The 20175-nt window shown below is 35.9% G+C and overlaps 1 long non-coding RNA gene and 1 other non-coding gene across 2 annotated transcripts in view; one reads left to right on the plus strand and one right to left on the minus strand.

Annotated features, from left to right (window-relative positions):
- LOC110256696 (uncharacterized) overlaps nt 1-20175 on the plus strand; it is a 189114-nt gene that overhangs the window by 46163 nt on the left and 122776 nt on the right. The window lies entirely within an intron of this gene.
- Nucleotides 2792-2898, minus strand: LOC146397042 (U6 spliceosomal RNA). Its single transcript, XR_014828491.1, has one exon. It is a non-coding gene; the product is annotated as a U6 spliceosomal RNA (small nuclear RNA).

Genomic DNA, 20175 nt, shown 5'->3' on the forward strand with positions numbered 1-20175 from the left:
TGTTGGACGTGAAATCATTGGGTCCTAGTCCAGAGCTTCTGAATTAGAAACTCAAGGGGTGGGAACCACCACCCAGTTTGTAACAAGCCATCCAGGTGATTCTGATGCTTGCTTAAGTTGGAGAACTAGTGTTCTGGGAAACTGAACCAATAGCACTGGCTGTAAGCCATAGAGTAATTTATAAGGAACTGTGGGAGCCAATGAGCTCATTTCCAAGGAATCGTACTCAACTTTGAAGAAGCTCGGATAGCTGGCTGTGTATATCCAGAAATATACACTGTTGTCCTTCCGTGTGGCCCAGGAAAGATGAAGACCAGAGAATTCTAAATGTGAGTTGGTAAAACCTGGGACTCTCAAGGGAGGGACTGGGCAACATGAAGTTACTTCATCCTTGTATATTTCACTACTCATATTCAGTTGTTATTTTCTCCCTTGCATCTTATCATATAGATTGCGCTTTTTAATGTTCCTCTCATCAAGAGTGATTCAAAACACAAATTTATGAGATCTTACTGTAAGGTATACAACAGAAATAAATATCTCAAAAAAGCGTAATTTTAAGACAATGAAATAAGAAGTTACTTACCACAAGCAAATATATCTCAGGAAAGCTACTTTTGAATTCAGTCTCCTGAACAAGGATGAACACTTCGCTTGGCACACTTTCTCTACACAGAAACTACACAGTGCTGGCTGGCATAGTTATCCTCCTAAAATGTAGGATATTTACTCAGAAAATTGTGCATCCATTTTAAATGTGCATCCAAGCCGTTAAGTTCATAAGAGGCACTCATTCTCTAAAGAAAAATTCCAGATAAGCTGTTTGAAATGCTCTTAACAGTGCAGGTTTTATTTTAACAAAGTTATCATACAACCAAGTTTACCAAGTTTATGATTTGATTGACTTAACATTTAACAGGAAAGAAGCAGAGCAGATGGACACCTGATTGAAGATTATAAAAATATTTTCCTGGGAGGCTACAGTTGAGGAATGCAGACTGTAGAACTATATACCAACATAAGTGAAAGTAAAGCCCACATTAACCTAGAATTATATTAAAAGTAGAGGATTTGGGTTCTAATTCTTTGAGAATCTCTATAAAGAGAAAAAGGGGAAGGGAGAGAATTTACTTATTTATATCATTTGACCTAAAATGCATACTTTCTTCTCTGAGATTTATTTTCTTCTGATAAATTAGACATGACTTAATGCCAGCTTCAATGGATTATAAGTACCATCTAACAACAAAAACTGCTCAATCACTATACAAGCTTTCTGTCAATGTAAAGAATTACTGGAACTGGAGGAAACTTGTAGGTATCCTGAGATCACTGATACTCGTTTTTTTTTTTTTTCCTTTGTGACCCATTGCAGGCTACTTCCCCCATCCCATACTTCTCCTCTGCTTGCTCAGCTCCCTCCCACCTCTCTATCAGGTTGAACTAGTTTTAAGGAGAGGATATGCAATTGCCAGCAGATGAAAGGGTGGGTATGGGATTTGGGACACTCTTAGACCCAACAAAAATGTCTTTTACCTGAGGTATAATTGACATATAATCTATAATTTTTCTTGAGGTATAATTGACTTATAGCATTAGTATTAGGTATATAACATAATGATTCAGTAATTGTATACATATACACACAAAACAATGTCAGTTAATGTCAGTCGCCATGCATGCTTACAAATTATTTTTCTCCTGATGAGAACTTTTAAACTCTACTCTCTTAGCAATTTTCAAATGTCATACATTATTAATTATAGTCACAGTGCTGTACATATATACCCATGACTTATGTTAGAACTAGAAGATTGTACCTTTTGGCCCCTTTTATACATTTCTGTCCCCCAACCTCTGGATACCACACCAATCTTTTCTCTGTGTCTATAAATTTGTTTTTTTTTTTTAATGTTTTGGGGTTTTTTTTTTGGATTTTACATATACATAATATCGTATGGTATTTGTCTATGTCTGACTTATTTCACTGAGCATACTGACCTCAAGGCCCATCCATGTTGTTGTAAATGGTAAGATTTCCTTCTTATTTATGGCTGGATAATATTCCTGTGTGTGTGTGTGTGTGTGTGTGTGTGTGTGTGTGTGTGTGCGTGCGCTCACATGTGCATGTGTGTATGCATATCACATTTTCCTGTTTATCCATCATTAGATACTTGGGTTGTTTTCATACCTTGGGTATTGTAAATAATGCCACAATGAACATGAAATGCAGATATATCTTATGGAGAAATCTCTGCATTGTTTTCCATAGTTATAGCACCAATTTACATTCTCATCAACAGTGCATCAGGGTTCCCTTTCCCTCCCTGCCAACTCATAATTTATCTTTTTGATGATATCCATTCTGAAATGTGTGAGGCAATTTCTCATTGTGGTTTTGATTTGCATTTATCTGATGATTAGTTAAGTACCTTTTCATATAACTGTTAGTGGCCTGTATGACTTGTTTGAAAAAATTAAGTCTGTTCATCTATTTCGCCTAATCTTAGATTTTCGTGCTATAAGTTGTATAAGTTCTTCATATATTTTTAATATTAATTCTTACTCAGAAACATGACTTGCAGAAATATTTTCTCTCACTAGGATGCTTTTTGCTTTGTTGATGGTACCCTTTGTTATGCAGATTATTAGTTTGATTTAATTCCACGTGTTTATTTTTGCTTTTATTGCCTTTGCTTGTGATATAAAGTCAAAAAAAAAAATCATCACCAAGACCAATGTCAAGTTTCCTAGGCCTCTGTTTTCTTCTAGGGGTTTTGTGGTTTCAGGTCTTATATTTGATCACTTCATGAATTTGTGTGCATCTTGCTCAGGACCATTGCTAATCGTCTCTGTATCATTCCAATTTGAGTGTATGTGTGCTGATGAAGTGAGCACAGCAAATTTCCCTTAGCATCTCAATATATGCTTGTACTTAAAATCTATGTATGATTGGGGTGGGGAGTAAGCTGTTGGGATTAGAGTAAGTCTGAGATATAACCTAATATCCTGAATGTATTATTAAATAAGACATAATCTCTTGTAAAAAAAAAAGAAAAAAAGTAGCCATCAACTAGTAAAAAAACCTAAGCTGTGAAGTGCTAAGTGATGTTTACAGCACAACGACAGGCTTCTTGTGCTTTCCCTAAATGTACACTTCCCCCCAAAGGTAGGCTTCAATGGACTTTATCCTCTCCTAATCAAACTTGAAGAACATGGGTTTTTCATCTCTATTAGTTTTCATCTCCAACCGCAGGGCCAATTCAGTATTATTTTTCCAAAGGAAATATTTCCTTCAACAACATTCTGTAGCCTTGTTTGCAGAGGATGTGAGGGATATCATTCCTGAGAACACTGTGGGTAGACTGACAGTCAAAGCACTATTGGTGGGGTTGACTTCTGTGCTTGCCATTTCAATGGTCCAGGCCCTTGACTCCCAGGCTAAGCCAATAAAAAAGGAACACCTCATAAATTCGTTGTGGAAATCACAGTGAAAATGAGGAACGGGCCTTGTTGTCACAGGATGTTATCCCAGATGTTTTCCATTCACAATCTGGTTCTGAGCAGACCAAGAAAAATATAGAATGAGACTATACTCAGACTCAATTATACATTCAAACTGCCTGTATTTAAAAACCTCTAAAAACTGTAATGGCTTAATTAAGCTGGTAACTTTATGGCATGCTTCTGCTCACAGCCTAACTATGAGGCCTTTCTCCTTCACTGAGAAGTTAGTGACAACTTTTTTTTTTTTTTTTTTTTTTTTTGCTAGGATGTCTGGCTGCCTGAAGGAGGAAGGGCTCCAAGATGGGGGCGGGGGGAGTAGATTTTGGGGAAAACTAAATTCCCCTTGTGGCAGATGGTCTACAAATTCTGGTCCTTTGGATTACATAAAAGGGACCTTTGGGAAAAGAGTAGTCATTAATTTAGGTTCTAGAAAGAGTAGGGTGAGTTTTTACTTTCTCTTGCCTCTGGATTCCATCAACTAAAACAGTATTTCACAGAAGAAAAAAATGCGGGTTATGTTACCTGAAATGAAAAGAAGACCTTCCTATATAAGAAAGCAGTGTATCCCCAAACTCCCTATTCTAAATGGAAACCTTCTTACCTTCCTTGTCCACATGATTTATAACCTTGGAGAAGCATTTAATGTCATCGAACAGACTTTCCACCTTCATCTGGAGGTGACTGACCTCTGCTGAGAGGTGAGCTATTTTCTGAGTCATTATCATTTCCTTTACAGAAAGAGCATGTTAGGGCTGGAAGGGTTTCATTATCAAAACCCTCAGGTCCCTTGATATTTGAGAGATTCTTTATTTAGAGATGTGGAAACAATTTATAATGCAAGAATTAGCTTAAAAATTAATTGCTGGAGTTCCCGTCGTGGCGCAGTGGTTAACGAATCCGACTAGGAACCATGAGGTTGCGGGTTCAGTCCCTGCCCTTGCTCAGTGGGTTGACGATCCGGCGTTGCCGTGAGCTGTGGTGTAGATTGCAGACGCGGCTCGGATCCTGTGTTGCTGTGGCTCTGGCGTAGGCCGGTGGCTACAGCTCCGACTCAACCCCTAGCCTGGGAACCTCCATATGCCGCGGGAGCAGCCCAAGAAATAGCAACAATAACAACAACAACAACAACAAAAAAAAAAAAAAAAAAAGACCAAAAAAAAAAAAAAAAAAAAAATTAATTGCTGATCACTTTTATTTTTTCAAATGCAGTTGAGGATGTGGGCTACAGAATGAACTTTTTTTTCCCCCTAATACCACCTCTCTCATTCACCAGTAGTAGAGACTTAAGTTAGCAATTTAATTTTCTTTGTCTTTGAGATGTATCTTAATAAGAACAATAAGATAATAATATAGAATAATATATTATTCTATCATAATAGAATACTAGTTCCTACTATTATTCTAGTGGGAACAAAATAATGATACTAGTTCCCACCTCACAAGCTTGGTAAAATTTAATTAAATAATACATATAAGTCACTTAGCACAGCACCAGATTCTTAATCACTAAATGTTGGTTTATGTTATTATTATTATTATTAATTTCACCAAGCTCACATTCTATAGGATTTACACATATGGTAATACCCAACAACTGTATATCTGGTTATGGTTCAGATAAAGAGAGAAGGAGACATAATTGCCACTGACTCTTCAGGGTTACAGAAAGGTGATCGGTGACCCAATTTCACTAAGTTTTGCTTATTTGCAATTCTGGTGTCTGTCTTTTTATTTCTCCTTTAACAGTTGCTTGCATTAGGCTTTTGGGAGTTTAGCAAAGGAGTTTTTCATTTTTAGGAAGCCACATGTTCTCCATCTTTAAATCAAAGGTGAAATGCATTGTGCCATGGCAGGAATCCAAGATTTGGAGGCCACATGGACTTCTGATTTAAACTCATTTTCTATGAAGTCAAAACTCATCCTCTGCTTTTGAAAGCACGGAAGGTGATTAGCTGAGACAGCAGTGAACAACCCTGAGAAGGAGGTCCCTGGTGGCTGAAAGGAGGCTTCTCCCTCTCTGCTTTTTAATGGCATGCGAAAGGCATTCATTCACACTTTCAGTTCCTATTATCCAAATAGAAATGTCTTGAGATAAGGTGAATACCTTATGGCATAAGTGACTTTCTAAAGTATCTTATTAGAACTCCTTATCTGTGTAATTTAGGCAGCATTGGGGCTTGACAGCCAGGCACATACTTCTTAAACACTGACTATTGAGAGCAGCTTATAAAATGCTAGACAAATGCCCCTGGGGAAACTTCCAGGGGACATAGTAATTGCAGCCTTTTCTCAAGCATGGGGCCCTTCTGTCATGTCACATGCAGGTGACGTCCTCATTTGGCAGCTTCACCTAGAAGAAGTCAGATTTCCCAAGTGTCTCTCAAGAACTGTGAGGACAAATCCATCTTCCATCACAAATGGAAGTTGGGACATTACTACAGAAAGCAGAAAGAAAAACTCCATCCTTGAAAGGTGTTTAATATGGTTTTGACAACAATGTCCTAAGTTTCAGATGCACCTTTTTGCAAAGAGAAGTTAGAGGCTCTCTAGGCTGCTTTGTTGATTTTTAAAGTGAAAGAGTCTAACATGAATTGGTATTGAAGAAAATACAAATCAAAACACCCCCTAAACCCAAACACACAAAAATTATCCCTCCAAAGTGTTTCTGTCCCTTCTGAATGGAAGGTTATATTTTGTTAGAAGAAAGTGACTTACCTGAGACATGCATGTGAGAGTTAGGACTTCGCTTTGTCATCACCACCTCTCTTGACTTCACCTGCCCTTCTTAGCTCCTGAGGGTCTGTCCCACACTGATCCTCACACCAGCCTCCTACTATTCTGCTCAGACTTACTTGACCCAAAGTGTCATTTTCTTCCTTTCCCCACGAGATTCTGCCAGAAACTCATAGTGTTCATCAACTTCATGGTGTGTGTTTCTTTTTCAGTTTCTTCTTGCAGGACTGCCCCTCAGTAAACTTGTGTTTGCTAATATGAACAGACACCTTGTCCTTTGAAAATGGGTTCACTTATTCCATAAAGATTCACTGCCCTTAATTGTAAAGATTGGTATACTTCCATCATAAAGAAAAACTTTATTTATTTAGATTTTTCTCATAAGTGTTTTTCAGTTTTTTTGTTTACTTATTTTTTTGGCATCTAAGTGCGATGACTCAAGCTTGTTTCCTAAAATGCAAGTGCATTTGATTTTTTTAAATGTAGCCCATTTATCTTGCTACACAAATCAATTTTTTTTCCTACTCTTTTGGTCATCAATACTGTTGCTTTTCAATTTCTCCAACATATTTCAGGTAAATGGTTAAAGTGGTGTGTTCACAGTCAAAGATGCATCAGATGTTTCCTGCTGACACAGAGAAGATGGACACAGCTAATGGGCAAATGATAAGCCAATGATGAGGTCAATATTTACCCTGTGCTACAATAAATCTTGATAACTGGATAACTACCAAAACAAAATGTCAATAATCAGTGTGGTATGCTATATTCTTCCAGAATAGTTGAATTTGAAAGGTAGGGGAATTTTAGGAATAAATATTACAGTAGCTTTATGATATACTTTTTGAAGTAAAAGGAAGTTATCCTTTATATCAAGACAAAGATCTAGAATTTCATTGGTTTTCAAACTTTAAACTACATGAGATTTATTTGAGTGCACTTTTAGATACAGATTCCTAGATTCCATTCATATTCTGAGTGAGTAGTGGTGGTCTTGTGTCCATTTAGTGTATCTGAAAGCACTAGCTGAATCTAATGCAGACAAGCTAGGGAACACACTTTAAGAAACACTGGTTTAAAATGTCCTGCTATTCCCTCCGTCTCAGAGGTGAGCAATTACTTCAGTAATCAACTCTTCAACCAATCAACATTTATTTAGAGACAATTAGTTCATAACATGTGCATATCAAATACTCAATTGCACTTTTTCTGTTGCTGCTCTGCTCTATCTAGTACAATGGTAACTTTTGATTCTTATATATGAGTTTGAATAAGGTAAGAACAAAGTTTATTGGCAAAATTTATCAATGACGATTTTTCAAAAAACGTTTAAAGTAATGGTTCATCCTTGGAAACATAGCCTTCTCCTAAATGTAAATGCAAAAAAAAAAATACATTTCATTTACTGAACCTAATAAAATTGTAAAATATTGGCAAACTTTTTGAGGAACACTGAGATTAAAAATATTAAACTAAAATCAGTAAAGATATAATTTTGTAATGTGTATCCCTATCACTGAAACATTTTTTCATATGAAACTCAATATATTGTTTATCAAAGACTATATAGGCATTTAAAATTTACTAATATCATGTACATTAAGGAGAAGGAACAATAATAGAAATTTTAAAAATGATAAATTTTAAAAAATGAGAGTTTAAATATTTACTTCCTATATACCAACAAAACATAAGTGTTACAGTCTCAACTGTCCTAAGAGCCTGGTTTTCCTAGCCTGTTTTATATATTTTGACTGACTCTCTCTTAGTTGCAAATTAAACTAATAAGTTGGCACATAATTAAAGAACAAATAGCTTTCTAAAAGTGAACAAAAACTTTCTTTTTCAGCTTTGACATAACCTAGTGTTCTCAATCAGTGATTTTTTTTTTTTTTGGTTGGCACTTTCCAGGCATATCTCTAAAATAGTTTTTAGGCTAGCTTTCCCCAAAATTGCAAGGAAAAAAATTCAAGAGTAGAGATACTGTCCTCAATTTCAGGTTTGTCACCCACAATTTTTATTTAAACCATTGGTCCCTTGGGGGGACTCACCTGTATGATTGTCTCCAGTGTGTGCGTGTACATCTCAAGATCCAGTTTTGATTGAGTTGTAGTTTGATATCATTGCTTGTTTTCTTTACAGCTCATAATGATATTATTTGGTATATCTAGAAGGTCCTCTAAGCATCTATAACCTCCCTGGCTTCATTGAGCTCTTTCTCCAAAAAAATTTTCAACTTATATTTGGAAGTGTTTTCAAAATGTATGTGCAAAGGAATTGCTTATGGGTCTTGGGGAAAAAACAAAAACAGGTTCTTACTCGTGGAATCTGAAGTAGGAGCTGAGTTAATGTATTTTTAACAAATTCCAAGGCATGTGCTTGATGCTACCAGTTTGTGAACCAAAAGTTCTGCAGTGACTCTTGCCAAGTGCTAAATCTATCATTGATCCCATTTCTATCCCTATAACCTGTATACTCAGGGTATATATGTCCTGTATATATGTCCCTGAGTGCGTAAGTCTCCTTTGAAAATTCTCATTGATGATGACAGTAATGCACTTGACATCAAATCTAGAGTCATTAAACATTTTTTTATGTCTTAAACCTACTTCCAAGAAAACATCTGGTAATAATGAATTGATCTTGTAAGACTGTCAGTACAGTAAGTGTGCCAAATCTTTGCCATCCTTCAGAGATTTTTAAAGACTGTCTTAGACCTTATTATTGTTGTTTCTTACTTTTGTAAGCATTCAATAAGCCTGTAAAGACAAAAGGAATGTGAGATGTGATATACTGAAATGATGCCTACTAAAATTTTGAAACTGAAGATTTCTGGGTGGTGTTATAATAGAAACTTAATTTTCTTCATTTAAAAACCTATGTTTTCTAAACATTTGATTGTCCAAATGTATTTGTTAAAATAATTATGGGAGATCTTGTCATGGCACAATGGTTAACGAATCCAACTAGGAACCATGAGGTTGCGGGTTCGTTCCCTGCCCTTGCTCAGTGGGTTAACCGTCCGGGGTTGCCATGAGCTGTGGTGTAGGTTGCAGATGCGGCTTGGATCCCGTGTTGCTGTGGCTCTGGCATAGGCCGGTGGCTACAGCTCCGATTCGACCCCTAGCCTGGGAACCTCCATATGCCATGGGAGCGGCCCAAAGAAATAGCAAAAAGAAAAAAAAAATAAAATAAAAAAATATAAAATAATTATGAACTTTCAGAATCCTGTAATAACTTGTATATTTTTAAACCTCATGTAAAGTACTTAAAATTTGACTATTTGCCATGATTTCTTTTTCCTCGTTTCCTTGCTATTTGTCATATTTTGCTTATTTGTTTAGCAGTACTTGTGGGGGAGATATTCTTATAACTCCCCATTTTTTAGCACTTGGTTAGTGACCATGATGGGTACTCAGGATCTACCTGTCAACTAATTGTCAACTTTTTTGGCTTTCTTGAATTCCTTGAATGTAGATTGTATGAAAAGAAGTTACATCAAACCAAATAGCTTTAAATCTCCAAGATGTCATATATTATTGTACAGGTTTATATAAATATAAAAGTTTGCATCCCATGTAAGAGTATAATCCTCTGGTTTAGTGCATGCCGAGAGAAAATGCATTGCACAGTATCAGTGGAAGCCCACATACAAAAATTTAGAGACTGTTATTCATGACTTCTAATCTTTTAACTCACATGTCTGCACATAGAGGAATGACCATAATTCTGACTGGGTCTAGGGTATTGATGTCCTGGTATTGAGTAGATTCTGGGATGTCAAGTTGAATGGTGTCCCCATTCTGGAGAAGATGCTGAGGAAAAGATGGAAATTACTGGGGTTAGCTCCAAATCACACTAAACATAGTTTACTTTGTTTCTGCCAAATTTCTGCCAATATGTTTAGCTTGATTTAAAAGACATATGAAAATGGAAAACAGTTGCTAATCACAGTGATTAATTTCCTAGAACTAAATTGAAAGAGATTTCCTAATTAATTCAAAGTATCCTAAATATAATGTAAGAGTCAAATAATGAAGCAGTAGAGGAAATGCCTACAAGCCATCAAGGAAGAAGAGATATGCCCAATAATACAGACAAATAGGCTCTTTTAAAAAAATACTTGCAGAGTCTCCATTCTCATCCTAGTTGTAAATACAAGAAAATCAAACATGGAACTGCTGTGAGTGATCCAAAAAACTGGTAGAGACCCATGTGCTGTGCCTAGACTGGTAGAACATGAGGAGGATCCATGAGATCCAAGAATCACTGAGAGAGAAAAGCAGTAGTTAAGTTGTACTGGCTTATGTTTTCCACAAATATTTACTAGCTGCATATATGTCATGTACCCTTCTAGGTACCTAGCCTATATTAATCAGTAAAATGGACAGATTCCTACCTTTTGTGGAGTTTATATACAAGCACGTACAGAAATACAGCAAATGGTACACCAAATAAATAGGTATGTTATATTAGTTTACATTTGTATATCAAACTAAGTGATAGAGATAAAAGGAGAGTAGGAAGATGGAGGGTGCTGGTTATGGCATGGGAGTGAGGTGGGTTGCAATTTTTTTTTTTTTTTTTGCTTTTTTTTGGAGGGCACACCCTTGGCATATGGAAGTTCCAAGGCTAGGGGTCTAATCAGAGCTGCAGCTGCTAGCCTAGGGCACAGCAATGTGGGATCTGAGCCGCATCTGCAACCTACACCACAGCTCACAGGAACACCAGATCCTTAACCCACTGAGTGAGGCCAGGGATCAAACCCAAAACCTTATGGTTCCTAGTCGGATTTATTTCCACTGCTCCATGACACGAACTCTGGTTGCAATTTTAAGTAAAGATGTCAAGGTAATCTTCAGGGAGATGAGGTATTGGAAAAGACAAAGAAAAAGGGTGAGAGTGAACCATGCAGCTATTTGGGGAAAGCACTTCCTCTTGTCTAGGGAAAAGCCCTAATCCTAGACCCACGTCTGAGGGTTTTTAAAGGAGGCTGTGTGTCTGTCATGGAGTCAGCAGGTAGGAAAAGTCACAGGACATGGGTTTGTCAATGTAAAAAGGCTCAGAACATATAGATTATCATAGGCCAAAGTAAGAATTTTGGCTTTTTGACACAGGGTCAAATTTCAACAGCTATCTTAAATGCCATTCTCTCTATACTTTTCTTTATCATTCCTTTTAACATGACAATATCTTTCAGCCCTATATCTACTGTGTCCTTTCTTATTGCCCGTGCTCTTGCAATAGGAATAAACCTGATTCATGTCCTTGCCCATTCCAATTCATACTAACTCTGTGGGTAAATTTGTTTTCTTATGGTACAGGGAGTTTTTCCTTGTAAAAACATCATCCACACTTGTCATTGTTTCTAGAATTAAGTCAAAACTTCTCTCTTGATCTTGCAGGATTTGGCTTCTACCTACCCTCAATTTAATAGTTTCCTGTGCACCATTCAATTGTTTTCTCCAATTGCTATCTCGTTGCTTGTGCCTCTTTCTAAACATTTTTTCTCATCGATAACTTTCTGTTCCTCATATCTCCCCAAATGCCATAGCCATCTTTATCATCACCCCTAATCTCAGCAACAAGTGTTTGCTCACTTTTTAAAATCTCTGGAACTTTATATTTTTACTTCTCTTAAGATAGATTCTGTGTTTTCAAATTTCAATTGTAAGTGGACTCAAAACACATAGAGAAATTAAATCTGTGTCTCATTCATGTTTAAATTCTCCACAGAATGTGTAAATATCGGTGCATTGATAAATATCGTTAGAATGAATTTCAGCACTCAATCCGTAAGCATAGGTAGGGATTTTAGCATTATTGACACAAACCCGTTCATGATATAATGGTCAGTCCTCCATCATAACCCATGGACATTTAACTTTGTGATTAGAGTTACTTCTGTACTTGTTATGACTGCCCATGCTTCAAGCCCAAGACAAGGAATTTGGGATTAATTTAGGAATCCATCATATTTTTAAAGCCATGACAACTTTCTGTATCATAAATATAGCAGATCACCCAGCAGCATAAATATTGGAAACACTGCCTTGGGGGCAATAAAATTGATTGATGCTCTGAGTTTCTGTTAACCCTGGTTATCCTTGTTCCTTGTAGATCTTGGTTGCCTTCCTTTCTGCTTGAGACGGGGACTGCAGAAGCAGTATCTATGAAAAAAATCAGATGTCAAACATCCACTGTGCTTTCCTAGTTTGAATTTGCAAATGAGGGAGATGGTATCTGATTCAGAATAAACCAGGTTCTCACATATGATGTGTTATCATTTCCATATTATTACTCGAGGAGCACTGAATAGATTTAAGGTATAGGATAAGGAAAATTAGGCCAATGTAGTTCAACTCTTATTTTAAATATAAAAAGCCACAAAAGAATTTGTCCTTCACTTGGATGTCATAGGTAAGGGTGCTTTTTTCCTGATGTTCTATAGACATCTGTTTAATGAATTCCATTTGGGCTCTGACATGCTGAAAATGAAAATTTTGCTGACAATTTGGTCCAAGAAGCATCATGCTAGAAATGAGAGAATGTCATCTTAGGACAAGAAAACTTGATCTTATTCTTTTTCTGTTATTAATTAGTGTCATTAGCTGGTATGATTTTCTCAACCATGTTCGGCATGTCTCTGATCCTTTATATATGCAATAATGGAGAGGAAAAGGACATTGAGTGCCTACTTTATGCAAAATGCTTTACCAAACTTCTGTGGTACTAAACTTTTCAGTGATATCATTTGAAAAGTTAACATAATAATGTAAGATTGGCATTCAGAGAAACTATGTCATTTTCCCAAAATTATGTGAAATACGTGGCAAATCTAAATTCCAGTCAATCTGAATCCAAAGTTTACAATGATAACTATGTATATGAAAGTCTAGAAAACAAGAGCTTCTTCCTGTTCTAACATTTTTTGACTGCCATCTTAAGGTTTGGTGGAGTTTTCATACAGTGGCAAGATAGAAGACTAGAGCAATAGTTTTGCTAACCCTTAATCCCTGTTTAAACTCTGACTCCTTTATGGAACAAGACAAGTTTGTATTTACCATGCTTCCCAAATCAAGTCACATCAGAAAGTAGAATTATTGATTGGCTAGTCAAAAAGACAACTTCCATTGTGTGTTAAAAAAGTAAGGAGCATGTCAAAATAATACTCAATTTAATCAATGTTAATTCATTCCCTTGGGCCTTCTGCAGATTGGAATTCTGATTTTGTGAAGCTTCTATATCTAGCACAATGGGAATTTTGAACTCATGTTTTCTTAGAAGTCTTAAAATGAGTAGTTTCCTTTTTTGTTATAGTAGCCACAAAACATGTGTTTTTCTATCTTTATTTCTGTGTTCATATTATCACTGCCTGAAGTGTCATACCTTTTCCCCCTCTGAATTCAAAATGTTGACTCATCCCTTAAAACCCTATTTAAGCTCTTCTTTCCCAGAAGGTTTTCTGTCTGCAGTAAGTCTATTATGACATTCTAGCACCTATCAGTTCTGTTTTACATTAGAGTTAATCTCTGTAGCTTTCTTATAAAAACAACAACAAAAAAAATCCTTATATTTCCGGAAGGGTTTGATGCAGTTTTTTATAAATGGTATTATTTTAATATAAATTTGTGTTAGGAATAAATGAATTTATGATAAAGGCCCAGGGTGGGGCTTTCTACATTTTTCTCTTTGACTGCCTATTCCCATCCAAGAATGTTTTTAAATGGGTGAGGGAATCTTGGCAAGTATCTTGTGTTCTGAATCTAGCCATTCAATATGAGAATTGGTCCTTAAGAACCAGGCTAGAGGATAATATTTTAGATTGGGTTCCCAGGGAAATAGGCACTGAGATAGAGACTTACATGTATATGGTTTAATTGAATAGTGCTTTCAACAACAGAATTTGGTGGTGTAGCTGATAAAGGAAGTGAGTGTGGGCCAAAGGAGGAATTACACAATGTAGCTGCAATAAAATTCTTAGTTGATCCCACTGAAACCCTATATATATGGTTGCCCTTCTGAATTGTCTTAAGGTTAGGGCGTGCCTTTTAATACTTCCTTATTAATGGATATAGAATGATTGAAGGGATAGGCAGAGCCTTGAGAAAGACAGCTCCTCTAGACTAGCCCAAAGACTTAGAAGGACTCAGCTGTAAGCAGCCAATAACTACTTCTAGTACTTAAAAAATAAAGTCCTTCATCCAGAAGGGGTGGGATCTGCATGATGCACCCCAGAATTAATTAGACTATAAAGGAAGGACAACAGAAAAAAATTTTTTCAAGCACCACATACCAATATACTTCTCTTGTTTACAGTGGCTTTGGGAATTCTTATCATGTGATGTTGACAAATATTAAGCAGTGGTAATCAAAGTGTGGACTAGGGTTGATATAGTATAGAGTGTATACTCAGAGGACAAAAACTCATAAATCTTTGAAAAGGCAGATGGTCAAGATGCTTCAGTCTTAAAACAAGGAGAAGAAGGGAGCAAAATGAAATATACTGAGTATTTAGTCAACACGTGGCACCATCTTGGCTCTTTTATGGTTTTTAAAAGATTTTCAAAGTTAGATAAAAGGCTTAAATTCCATTCCTGGATCACTGGTATTTGAACCACTTTAGGGGCTTGTGAGCAATTCCCACTAAACAGAATTTTTGAATACTTTACCTTGAAATAAATGAATTTTTAACAAACATAATTATTTTAAAGCTAATAAAAATTCTCTGCAACTAGGAGTAGCCTGCTCTAACTTCCTGCAGGTCCTTTCTGCTGTTAAGATCCCAGCAACCAGGCACTGACACCTAGTCCTACCCATTGCATCCTTCTCTCTGGAAACACACCCAGCACCTGGAGATAACAGTCAGCTCACACTGAAGAAAGAATATCAAATATCCAAACTCCCCTGTCCAAAATAAATATTAATCCCCCCAAAATAGAAAGCTGTGCTCTTGCATAGAAGTAACACACCAAGACTAGAGTTTGGCTTCCCTAAACTCACAGAAAAAGAAAAACATAAGCAAGATGATGAAGTTCAGAAACCATTCCCAGTTAAAAGAAGAGGAGAATTCACCTGAAGTAGCAAACAATGAAACAGACCTCTGCAGTGTGACAGACATTTAATTCAAAAGGGAGATAGTGAAAATACTGAAGGAATTAAACCTGAATATCAAGGAATTAAGAACAGATATGAAGAGTAATGCAGATTCCTTTAGAAAGGAACTAGAAAATATAAGGTGGAAGATAGAAAAATTACAAAATTCATTTGCAGAGACACAAACTGAGCAAAAGGCACTAAAGAGCATAATGAATAATTCAGAAGAAAAACATTAGTGACTTGGAAGATAGAATAATGGAAATCACCCAATCAGGACAGCAGACAGAAAAAAAAATGAAAAAAAAAAAAAACAAGAAAACAATAGAAGAGATCTATGGGATAATAAAAAGTGGGCCAATCTATGCATAATAGGAATTCCAGAAGGAGAAGAAAAGGGGATTGTAATTATATTTGAAGACATTATGGCTGAAAGCTTTCCAAATCTAAAGGAATCTGACGTCAGGATACAGGAAGCACAGAGGGCGCTAAACATGTTGAACCCAAACAGGCCCATACCAAGACACATTATAATAAAAATGGCAAAATTTAAAGATAAAGAGAGGATTCTAAAGGCAGCAAGAGAAAAAAGCAAAATGTTAATTATAAGGGAATCCCCATAAGGCTATCAGCTGATTTCTCTACAGAAACACTTTAGGCCAGAAGGGAGTGGCAAGCTATGTTTAAAGTGCTAAAAGGAAAAAAAAGTTGCAACCCGAATACTCTACCCAGAAATAATATCATTTAAAATAGAAGGGGAAATAAAGAATTTCTCCAATAAACAAAAGCTAAAAGAGTACAACAATACTAAATGCATTCTAAAAGAAATAACAAAAGGGCTTCTCCAAATCAAAAAAAAAAAGTGAGAAGAAATAGGATGGTGGAAACCACAATTGGAAAACAATAACTTAAGCCAGCATACTGATATAAGAGAGGAAGAAAACAAAGCACTACTGTAAAAGTGATGATAAATACAAGGAATAGCAAAATGATAAACATGGTTAAAAAAGAAATTCAAAAGCATAGAATGTGGGGAAGGAAAGTAAGAAAATATAGATTCTTTTTTAATGACATGTTTTGGCTTATCTGACTATCAGGCTAAAGCAAGGAGATACAGGAGGGGTTAACATACTTAAGAAACATGGCAACCACAAATCAAAACAAACATTGCATTCACAAAAACTAAAAAGAAAAGTAGTCAAGCATAAAATAAATGGAAATCATCCAACCAAAAAAAGGAAGAAAGGAGAAACATAGAATCAACAGGAAAACAAGGTTTAAAATGGCAATAAACACATATGTATCAATAATTACCTTAAATGTCGATGGACTGAATGTTCCAATCAAAAGACACAGAGTGGCAGATTGGAGGAAAAAGCAAAAACCTACAATCTGCCATCTACAAGAAACCACCTTAGGGCAAAGTAAATACATATATTGAAAGTGGGGGGATGGGAAAAAATATTTCATGCCAATGGACAAGACAGGAAAGCAGGAGTTGCAATAATCATATATGACAAAATAGACTTTAAAATGAAGGCCATAAAGAAAGACAAAGGACACTATTTGATGGCAAAAGGATCCATCCAAGAAGAGGATATCACACTCATTAATATATATTCCCCTAATATAGGAGAACCCAGATACCTACAACAAATACTAACAGACATAAAATAAGAAATTGATGGGAATACAATCATAGTATTTGAGACTTTAACTCCTCACTCTCATCAATGGACAGATGTTCTATATAGAAATCAATAAGGCAAGAGAAATTCTAATGACTCAATAGAAAAGTTAGAGACTTAATCGATATTTTCAGGACATCACATCCAAAAAAAATCAGAATATACATTCTTCTCAAGTGCACAGGGACCATTCTCAAGGATTCATCACATACTGGGGGACAAAGCTAACCTCAAGAAATTTAAGAGTATGGAAATATTTTCATGTATCTTCTCTGATAATAATGTCATGAAACTAGAAATTAACCACAGGAAAAGAAATGAGAAAAAATTAGTTACATGGAAACTAAGCATGCTACTAAAAAACCAATGGTTCAATGAGGAAAGTAAGAAGGAAATTAAAAAATACCTTGAGACAAATGATAATGAAGACACAACCACTCAAAAGTCTATGGGATGCTGCAAAAGCAGTGCTTAGAAGGAAACTCATAGCAATACAAGCCTTCCTCAAAAAAGAAGAATCTCAAATTGACAACCCACCACCTAAATGAATTAGAAAAATAACAAACAAAACTTAAGTCAGCAGAAGGAAGGAAATCATAAAGGAAAGGATCAGCGAGGAAATTAATAAAATAGAGATTTAAAAAACAATAGAAAAATCAATAAAACCAAGAGCTGGTTCTTTGAAAAGGTAAACAAAATTGACAAATTTCTGGCCAGACTCACCAAGAAGAGGAGAGAAAAACCCCAAATAAACAAAATAAGAATGAAAAAGGAGAAATCACAATGGATACAGCAGAAATACAAAAAAAAAAAAAAAAAAAAAGAGCAAATACTGTGAACAATTCTATGGCAACAAATTTGATAGCCTAGAAGAAATGGACAACTTTCTAGAGACTTACAGCCTGCTAAAACTGAATCAAGAATAAATAGACCAACTGAATAGACTGCTCACTAGAAATGAAATTGAATATATCAGAAAAAGCACTCCCTACAAATAAAAGACCATGGTCAGATGGTTTCACAGGCAATGTCTTCCAAACATACAAAGAGGAACTAATACTCATCCTCCTTAAAATTTTCCAAAAGTTTGAAGAAGAAGGAACACTCCCGAAGACATTCTATGATGCCACCATCACCCTAATACCAAAACCAGACAAAGATACCCCACAAAATAAAAGTATTGGGTAATATCCTTGATGAATATAGATACAAAAATTCTCAGCAAAGTATTAGCCAACCGAATCCAACAACATATAAAAAAAAGTCATACACCTCAACCAAGTGGGGTTCATCCCATCTTCACAAAGATGGTTCAATGTACGCAAGTCAATCAACGTCATACACCACATTAGAAAAAGAAAAGTCAAAAACCACATGATCATCTCAATAGATGCAGAAAAAGCATTTCACAAAGTCTAACATCCATTCATGAGAAAAACTCTTACCAAAGTGGGTATAGAGGGAATATACCTTAACATAATCAAAGCCATTTGTAACAAACCCACAGCAAATATAATACTCAATGTAGAAAAGCTGAAAGTCTTCCCACTAAAATCTGGAACAAGACAGGGATGCCCATTCTCACCACTGCTATTCAACATAGTATTGGAAGTCCTAGCCACAGCAATCAGACAAACAAAGGAAATAAAATGTATCTAAATTGGAAGAGAAGAGGTAAAACTGTCACTGTATGCAGATGGCATGATACTACATATAGAAAACCTTAAGGACTCAACCCAAAAACTACTTGAGCTGATCAACAAATTCAGCAATGTAGCAGGATATAAGATTAAGATTCAGAAATCAGTTGCATGTCAGAATACTAACAATGAAATATTAGAAAATGAATACAAAAATACAACACCTTTTAAAATTGCATCCAAAATATCAAATACCTGGGAATAAACCTGACCAAGGAGGTCAAAGACATATATGCTGAGAAATATAAAACGTTAATCAAGGAAATCAAAGAGAATTCAACAAAATGGAAAGACATTCCATGCTCCTGGGTTGAAAAAATTAATATTGTAAAAATGGCCATACCACAATCTACAGATTCAATGAAATCCCTATCAAATTACCCATGACATTTTTTTTTACAGAACTAGAGGAAACAATCCAAAAATTTATATGGAATCACAAAAGATCCAGAATGGCTGAAGCAATCCTGAGGAACAAAAACCAAGCAGGAGGCATAACTCTCCCAGACTTCAGGCAATATTACAAAGCCACAGCCATCAGGATAGTGTGGTACTGGTCTTGACATACAGACCAATGGAGCAGTATAGAGACCCAGAAAAAACCCAGACACATGTGGTCAATTAATCTTCAACAAGGAAGGCAAGAATGTAAGATGAAAAAGGCAGTATTTTCAGCAAGTGGTGCTGGGAAAACTGGACAGCCTCATGTAAGTCAATGCTACTGGAACATATCCTCACACCATGCACAAAAATAAGCTCATAATCACTTAAAAACTTAACCATAAGATAAGACACTATCAAACTCCTAGAAGAGAACATAGGCAAAATATTCTCTGATATGAATCTTACAAATATTTTCTCAGGTCAGTCTCCCAAGGCAACAGAAATAAAAGCAAAAATAAACCAATGGGACCTAATCAAACTGGCAAGTATTTGCACAGCAAAGGAAATCATATTTTTATGTTTTATGTAAGGACAACGTACAGAAAGGGAGAAAATACTTTCAAAGGATACAACTGACAGGGGACTAATCTCTAAAATATACAAACAACTTAACAGCAAAAAAGCCAACAACCCAATTTAAAAATGGGCAAAAGACCTGAATAGACATTTTTCTAAAGAAGATATACAGAATGAAAAAATGCTCAATATCACTGAGTATTAGTGAAATGCAAATCAAAACTACCATGAGCTATCACTTCACACCAGCCAAAATGGCCATCATTAATAAGTCCACAAATAGCAAATGCTGGACGGGGGTGTTGAGAAAAGGGAACCCTCCTGTACTGTGGTGCCAATGTAAATTGGTAGAATCACTAGGGAAAACAGTATGGAGGTACCATAGAAAACTACATATAGAACTACCCTATGACCCAGCAATCCCACTCTTGGGCATATATCCAGACAAAACTTTCCTTGAAAAAGACACATGCACCTGTATGTTCATTGCA

This window comes from Sus scrofa, chromosome 14, assembly GCF_054392235.1.
Source record: "Sus scrofa isolate SSC_HxYL_T2T_F1_AM1 chromosome 14, Sscrofa_HxYL_maternal_Yorkshire_Landrace_v2.0, whole genome shotgun sequence".
NCBI classification, from domain to species: domain Eukaryota; kingdom Metazoa; phylum Chordata; class Mammalia; order Artiodactyla; family Suidae; genus Sus; species Sus scrofa.